The following is an 8,771-nucleotide window of genomic DNA, read 5'->3' on the forward strand; positions in this document are numbered from 1 at the left end:
ACCCCAAGATCTCTGGCACTTCCAGAATCACAGCATCAAGACTCTACAGCTGGCTTATCACTTCACCTTCCTGCTTCCAGGTGCTTCTGGGATTTGTAGTCCGCTGTTGCAGCCAGCAGTAAGTTTGAGCAAGGAGAGGGGAGTTGAACCCCCCTCCCTGGCCCCAGACCCCAGCTGGGGTTTGCCTTGGGGGACAGTCCCTCGCCTGCAGATTGGGCTGCATTCCCAGCTGGGCTTACCCTCAGACAGCCCTCAGTGCTCCAACTAGGGAACAGCTCTCTGGGGCAGACAGCCCAGTCCATCCCAGGGCTGAAAAGCATGCTGGGATACTGGGGGACTGTGATTTAACCTGAACCAGGAGGGGACAGAAGTTTCATAAACCGGTTTGACCCAAATCAGTTGAGTCTGATACTACATTCAACTAGGTTTATCTTAAACCAGTTTCAGCCATTTTGAAACCGGTTTATGCATAGTCTGTTTCTGTTCTGTTATAGGTTTAAACCAGTTTCTGATCACTTAAGCCAGTTTATGTGCAACTTCTGTTCCTAGCCTGGAGCTCCATTCCAGCCCTACTTCTCTATGACACCTAATTTTGATTTTGCCCTATTGTCTGTTCAAATAGGGTAAAATCAAAAACAAGTATGTATTTAGATGTATAATAGTTTTTTATGTACTTTTCATTGGACACCCAGTAAATATTTCCAAAGTAACAAAGTTGCAAAGCATATAAAACCAGGTAAGCTCTGATTTGTCACAGTACTAAAATATTTTATTGAATATAATTTGAATGACTGATATTTGGTGTCCTGAAAATTGCTGTTTAACATAGCAACCAAGTCAGGTAATCTTTTTTTAATGTTAATGTTGTTGAATTTGATAGTTTGATCTTCACATTTATTTTTGCAAATATTCCAGCACAAAGTTAAGGATCAGCAGTGGTTGTAACTAAGGTGATAGCAAGGAATGAAAGATTATGTGGCAGAGCTGGGTCCATTAACTGTTTACTTTCTAGATTTACTATTTCGGGATATACAGAAGTTGTAGGACTTCGCAACTGTCTAGTGGTTTGTCAGTGTGTGCTGAGCTTCACAGACATGTTTTGAATCTTAACAATTGGCCTTTAATGATTGTTTTGATTCAGGGCTTTGCCCAGAGTTTTTTGAGATTTTTTAAAGAGTGCCAAAAGTTTAGTTTGGAATGTTTTACAGAAAGAGAAACCTGTTTTACAGATCCTCAAAAGACCATCAGAGTTGGGGCTCCCCTTAATTAGATTATAGGAAGTCTTAAAGTATATGAAAGATATTAGATGATTTGGCAGAAGACACTGGAGGAAAATGCCTCATGATACTCTATACCTTCCTTTTCATATCCATTTCCCCCTCTCTTCCATATCCTACCATTCTCTTTGGTCTTCCCAAGCACCTCTCTTCTGAGAGTATGCTTCTTTTCATATGTGCCTGTATGTCCAACCCATTTCCCTCCTCCTGTACTTGCTCCACAGTTTCCTGCCCATTCATTACCAGCCCCTTCATCTCTGGCAATTGAAGCAGCGCAGCCTTGAGGCCAATTTGCAATTTGGTTTAAAATTAAATTATTTGAATGTGTTTTTAAACTTGTTTTGGATACTCCCAGGGGATAAATGTTTAATAGTGTACTCCCAGCTGGAGCTAGAGGGACCAAAAGAAACGAGGCAAACAAAACAATATGTCTGTGCAGGGTATTTCTCAATCTTGGTCTAATGCATGGAAATCCAGAACTAGAGCTTTCTTCCTCCTTCTAGTCCTCTTCTTTCTTAAAACAAAAGTATGGGAACAACTATGTATGGTAACCAACATTTCCTTCAAAGTCTCTTGTAAAATGCAAAGCCTCTGCTAAAGGAAGGCAGCTAAAGGAAGGCTGTCAGCCTCTGCTAAAGGACAGCAGTCAGCTTCCTTTTCCTGCCAAACAGGAGTGTTTCTTGACTGTTCTCTTTCCTTGCTTAAGGAGGTCAAGAGAGAACTGTTTCTTCCTATACCTAGTCTTTATATCTCTGCCCTAATGGAAGCACTAGCTGACCCTTATCTTGTATTCCTTCATTGGGTTTGTACTGCTGTCCCAAAATATTTAGATTATTTATTTTTCCTATCGTGTCACTAACTCTCCAGTCTTCCAGATTTAAAAACACTATAGGAAACTTTTCAGCTGAACCATCGAAACAAGCAATGTTGGTGTTTGTAGGCCCAGATATTTTAGGAATAATGAGAAGTCTTATATCAAAACAATAATTTGGGAGTTTTTTTATGGCTGCCCACTCAGTTGTTTCTCTTCCCCTCCCCATACTGTGTGTGTGTATGTGCGCATGCATGTGTAGATGCACACACTCAAACCCACATACACTCTTGCACACATTTATAACATAAAGTCAATTCCAAAATGTAACTGAATCACTAATGTTAATTGCTGAGTCTGAGGTTGTCTCAGATGTCTCTTACTTCATGTGCTGTCCAGGTCTGATTCTCCTCTACATATTGCCCTATGGCGACGTTGTTATTATACTGTGCTTTAGTACTTCCTTTTGGAAGTAGTACTTTTGGAAGTACTAAAGCACAGTGCAGTAACCAGTGACTGGTTGCATCCTGAGGGACAGCCAGCATGGATTTGTTGCAGGTGGGTCTTGCCTGATCAATCCCATCTCCTTCTATGATCAGGTGACATATCACCTGGACAAGGGAGAAGAGATTGACATCATATATCTGGACTTTAAAAAAGCCTTTGATCTGGCGTCCCATGATCTCCTCATGGGAAATTTGGCACACTGCAACCTTGGCTACATCACAGTCTGATGGCTGGGGAATTGGCTCCGAGGTCAGACTCAAACTGGTAATCAACAGAAGTGAATCATCATGGTGTTCTGTGACCAGTAGTGTCCCTCAAAGCTCCATCCTTGGGCCTGTACTCTTTAACATCTTTATTAACAATGTGGACCTTGGTGTCAGAAGCAGATTGACCAAGTTCTCTGATGACACCAAACTTTGAGGTGAAGTATCCATAGGATAGGTTGGTGATCCAAGCCAACCTTGACAGGCTTAGAAAATAGGTGGATAAAAGCTGATTACATTCAATACAGAAAAATGCAAGGTACTCCACCTCAGGAGAAAAAACCCACATCATGCTCCACAGCAGAAAGGGACTTGGGAGTCATGATTGACCCCAAAATGAACGTGAGCCACCAATGCGATGTCATAGCTGGTAAAGCAAACAGAACTCTGGCTTGCATCCATAGATGCTTCTCAAGCAAATCTCAAGATGTCATCCTCCTGCTGTACTCGGCCTTGGTGAGGCCACAGCTGGAGTACTGCATCCAATTCTGGACTCCACAATTTAAAAAGGATGAGGAAAAGCTTGAGAGAGTCCAGAGGAGAGCCACGTGCATGATCAGAGGGCAAGAGAATAGGCCTTAAGATGAGAGGCTGAGAGCCATGGGCATGGGTGACTGGTGCCTCTTGAGTCAGGGGGGGCATGTGCCTCCTGGAATAGACTGCCTCTAGAGGTGGTGCAAGCACCTACTCTCGACTCTTTTAAGAAACATTTGGACAGCTATCTTGCTGGGATCCTTTGACCCTAGCTGACTTCCTGCCCCTGGGGCAAAGGGCTGGACTCGATGATCTTCCAAGGTCCCTTCCAGCCCTAATGTCTATGAAATTTATTAAATCTATGAAACCACCCCATACTGTGCTGTATTTGCAGTACCTGGTTATTTTTAGCCACTACTTTGCCATAGCGGCACACTATAATGGGGGAGTGCATCACTATGGCAAAGTAGCTGTCTGTCATGTGTAGATGCACGTGATCACTACAGTGCCGTAGCACATCACTACATTCCGTAGTGTGATGTGTAGACACGCCCTATAGAGTTAACAGAGATGCTGTACCATTATTGGGATTTTCATATTGGCTCACCAAGACACTAAATTCATACTGCTCTTTTCTAGGAATATATATCCAACCCAGAATTATATATAATTCCAAACATCAATACCAGGGTAAATTTCTAAACAAATCTTTTTTTCTGTTTACTACTCCCCAGGCCCCCGCAATAATGTAGTAAAGTAGTAACATCCCAAATAAGTTCCACCTGAAATCAGATGCATAATACAAAATTTGAGGGAGAATGGTGGTGACTTTTTGATGGTCCTAGAGGAGCAGAAGTTTGAAAATAGGGTTTGTACAGGGAAGTCAATATGGGGTGACTACTGCAGTTCATAATTCAGGAGGAATGGTGACACTGACTGTATGCAAACAGTTTTCAAAACAAACAATTAAAAAAGTGTTTCACTGATCTTTCACATACAGTAATCCTGGGAATAGTAAGGAAATTTTTCAGAAAACGTGATCGTATTTCTTAAGGACAAAAGGAGTACAGTAGAGTATTATAATAGTATATAATATATTATATTAAAACACACTAAGTTCATACTTCTCTTTTCTGCGTCAACCTAACTTCCATAATAACATCCTCATTTCTGGTCACTCAAATGCCACGCTTCATTAGCAATAAACCACTCTAGGATATGCATGGTTAGTATGTTACTGGCACAACTCTCCTAACAGGTTGAAAGGACTTTGTCCTCATCCTCATGCCTTTCTAAACATGGGAGATATGCATCAGTGACCTAATGAACAACCAGCTGTGGGCCTCTTCATTAGCAAAGAGTGCCGGAAAAGGGGTATGTTAATACATATCATCAATTTTATACTTGATTGTAATAGAAATCTGAAGTGACTGAGTCTTACTGGACCTGGAACAAGTGGCTGGTAATCCCATCCCTAACTACTTGATAGAATGTTTATATTGGTGCTGCTAATAATAGTAATATAAAACCCAACCTAGCAGTAATATTTTTCTCTTCACCCACTGAACAAAGATAAGTAATTTAACTGAAAGGGTGGTATGCATTAGAGATGTACTTACTGTTTGGGTGGAAGGCTTAAATTAGTTCTGAATTTAGTTCTGAACGTGATGTTAGCCTTATCTCGTTAAACATTAGGGTAAAGAGACTAAACTGCTCTCTGTATTCAGTAGAGAACTAGCAAGATTCTGACTCTGGGGAAATGCATTTATAGTAGTGTGCAATATTTATGTTTATGCAATGACATTTTGTACTAGCTAGACCTTTTCAGAGCAGTCTTCCTTCCTAGATAAGAGTTGTACTAAACCAGACCTGGAGGTCATAAATGCTTGAATCACTATAGCAAGACCTCTATCTGGTAAACTCAAGTGCAATCTCCTGCCAGGCCCCAAACAGAAATAGCCATGCTAGCAAATTTGGTGTCCAATAGCAGGGAAGAGTCCATAGCTGTGAAGTGGCTTAATGGGAAGACAAATGCTCTTGATAGTAAGAGATATTCTCAAAGAAGCAAATAATTCAGTGTGTTTTCCTCTTTCACCTCAGTCTGGCACGTGCTCTTTACCCGCTGTCCTGTCTTAACTCAGCATTAGGAAAAATAATGCTATTTTATGGAGAAAAGTACTTGGAGCAGGATGCCATACTGCTGTTGATTTCATCCATATTATCTTGCTACCTCTCCCAGTTACTTTACATACATATGTAAACTACATGGATAAAATGCAGAGAAGACAAAGTCTTGTAGGATTTCACAACAGAGGGTTCTGGAGGGAGAATTACATTTATACAAAAATAACCTTCTCTGATTGGTCTAACAGGTCCAGTATCATTACTTGCCTTTCTGATTCATTGTTATTCCATTGTGTTAAGGAACCCAAATCTTTTCAATTTATTTGTGAACTATGACTCACTGTTAGGTCGTTGTTTCATAAGACTGAAGTAATGCAAACTGATTACACAACTGCAAATGCAGCTTGCAAATGTAATCTCTCCATTTTGTGCTGGATTTAATTAAATGTATTTCACCCCAGCCTTTTAAAAATGTATTCCATTTAATTGCCTCCAATCAGTTAAGAAATCTGCTAGGTTGGAAATCCAGTTGCAAAAAGGAGCATCCTCCAGAAGTAATGGTCATAAAAAATCTGAAGAAATACCATTTTTAAAAAGTAAGATTGATCCATTAACAAAGAAATATCACAGTTCAATTTTTTTAATCCTGCATACAGCAAATATCTACAATAAGAGATTTGAGATGTACAGTGGAGACATTTAAGGTCACCACAAGGTCGAATGAAAGAGGAAGTGGGGCAAAGCAAATAAATGGCACCATTGAGTTAATAGGGCTCCACAGATGGGGGAGACGCACCTCCAGGTTTTCCTCCCTAATAGAACAATTCTAATTGAGTTCATGTGCGATCCCCAGAAACTTAATCAGTGTATCTTTCTTGGGTGTGCTTCTTGCAAATTCTTATCTCCTCTGTTCATGCACAGAGCTCTGTGCAACAAAAAGGGACTCCATTTGGCTTGCAAGAAGTCAGCTCATTAGTAGAAGAGCTCTGTGCTTGGTGCAACTGTTTGCAGACAGGAGTGTATTGCAAAATTCTCCAAGCGCATTGAGCTTCCTGTGGTAGCACTCCCTCGTTCCTCAGTCACTGCTTGACTCCATTTGATATGGAAACAAGCACTTGAATTGCTATACATTTTCTTGCGGCAGGTTTTCCACCCTCCTGACTAGGGTCCAAGTTCCAGACCCATCTCAGACAAGGGAGGGTCACTAACTACAGCTTCCCAAGTGACATCTCAAACTGCACTATATTTAGGGTCGAGAAGGATTTTTACCCCCTGGTCAGGCAGGGGGGGTGCACTCCCTCCCAGCCCTTCTCTAGGATAGCCAGCAGTCTCTTGGGCAGCCTGCAGGCATGTTCCTGGCAATACTGGAAAGAGAAAATGAAACTACATTTCTGGCTGTTTGAAGGCTTAAAATGGTGAGGACAGACCCCACCCAAGCCCTGTGGACTACTGATTCAGCAGGTCCATCGTTCCCTCGCGTTCCAGCTGCTGGCTCCCCATCGTGACAAGCCTCCTAACCTACACAGTGCCTTCATACAGCAGGATTCCCACCACTGAGGCTAGAGGGGAACAGGAGCAGGAAGGGGACAAGCGCCTAACACTGGTGACATGGACAAATTAAGGGGAAGTTCAGGGGGGGACTAAGCTCCCCCCACCCCCGAGACAAGAGCCCCCCTGTAAAATTTGAAAATCATAACGGGGGCGGGGGGTCGCCAACCAGATTGCTCCTTCACTTAGGTGGACTTGTTAATCAATGAACCGTTTAATTTATTTTTGCAGACCCCCCACAAGACTAGGGTTGCCAACCCTCCAGGATTGCCCTGGAGTCTCCAGGAATTAGACATAAATCTCCAGGAGACTTCTGAGAGTCACCTGGATCAATGATACGGCATTCATTAAAATAAGTATTACAAGTTTAATCTGATTTATACAGCAGTTCAGTGGGTTTTTAAAATGTAAAAGTAATGAGCATTTGTCTTCCTGATGTAAAGTCTACGTGCTGTAAGCTATTATGTAAACCACCCGGAATAGATACAAAGAGAGTTGGCAACCCAATACAAAGATAGAGTGTCATTCAAAAACCCTGCATGGACCCATTGCCCCGGGTGGGTGCATGGAGACCGTCCCTTCCCCCCATACACTCCGCTGCCCTGATCACCCCGGGAACCCACCTCTCCCGCTGGGGGCACTGTGAAGCTTCCACTGCCCGCCCAGCCACACCAGGCTGCTGCTGCCGCCGCCGCCGACGACGACACCGGGAAACAGCAGGAAGGCAGGAGGGTGCTGCCAAAGCCACTCCTACTCACAGCCACAGGCACAGGCTCTCCCCAGGAGGAGGGGAAGGGAGGGAGGGAAGCGGGGAGCCTGTACTGTATGCTCAGTGGATGCTGGGTCTGCAGGGGGCTGGAGAGATAAGGTGCCCTGATCATCACTGGAGGTGGGTTGGAGCTTGGTGGGCTGCTGCCTCTTCCACCTGTTAGGTATATAAGGAGCACTAAGTCTCTCACTCCGCTGCCAGCTGCCCAAATTCTTGATTTTGTAATCAGACAAGGTTCTTTGGGTAGATGCCATATCTTTTATTAGACCAACTAAGTAATTGGAAATATTGTTCTTTGCAAGTTTTCAGGCACAAACACCCTTCTTCAGGCATAGAGAAAGTCTGCTGGTGAATAGTGTGCTCTCCTGGGTAGATTTTGTAATCTGTCTTCATCGGAGCCTTAAGACTAATAAAACTCCAGTCAACACTAGCACTGGTATTGATTCATCACACCCAGTTGTTTCCCTGGGCCTCCCTATTAACTAAGGGGAAAAGAGAGTGATGACTCTCATATTAAAAAGAGACTGTCATATTAAAAAGAAAATTGTGACATAGAAGGAAAACATAGCTAATGAAAGGAAAATCAAAAGAACAGCTGCTTCCAGATATTATTTTCAGTCAGGGTTATCAGCAAGTTTATTATAATTCCTGACATTTCTTTCCAAGAAGAAAATGGATCAAACCTACTAGATGTAATTGCATGATGGAAATAATATAGCCTGGCTAATCTCTTTGCCCTTTAGCTGTTCTATGTGCTAGAAACTCTTGGGTACAGAAGATGTGTGGTGCTTAAATCTGTGAAGGCCTTGATGCAAAACCCATGCACAGCACTTGCCTACACAATTCTTTTAGAGCCAAGTTAAGAACCCCATTGACCAGTGACTTTTCTGTCGCCCTCCAAGAAAGAAGTGAAGCTAGACAAGGGTCAATTCTGGCCTTCACTCCAGCTTTGCTTTCTGTCCACAAAAGAAAGGGTGTCCCCCCACTTACTCTCTGCT

General features: G+C 42.7%; 1 protein-coding gene across 1 annotated transcript in view; it reads right to left on the minus strand.

The window, feature by feature from the left end:
* Nucleotides 1-7,758, minus strand: part of TSPO (translocator protein) — a 17,162-nt gene extending 9,404 nt beyond the window's left edge. Inside the window, exon 1 of the mRNA XM_014523612.2 lies at nucleotides 7,628-7,758. The gene's annotated coding sequence lies outside the window, so the exon portion shown is untranslated. The remainder of the gene's footprint in view (nucleotides 1-7,627) is intronic.
* Nucleotides 7,759-8,771: the final 1,013 nt, after the last annotated feature.

The sequence above is a fragment of the Alligator sinensis genome, unplaced genomic scaffold, assembly GCF_000455745.1.
Source record: "Alligator sinensis unplaced genomic scaffold, ASM45574v1 scaffold292_1, whole genome shotgun sequence".
NCBI lineage: Eukaryota > Metazoa > Chordata > Crocodylia > Alligatoridae > Alligator > Alligator sinensis.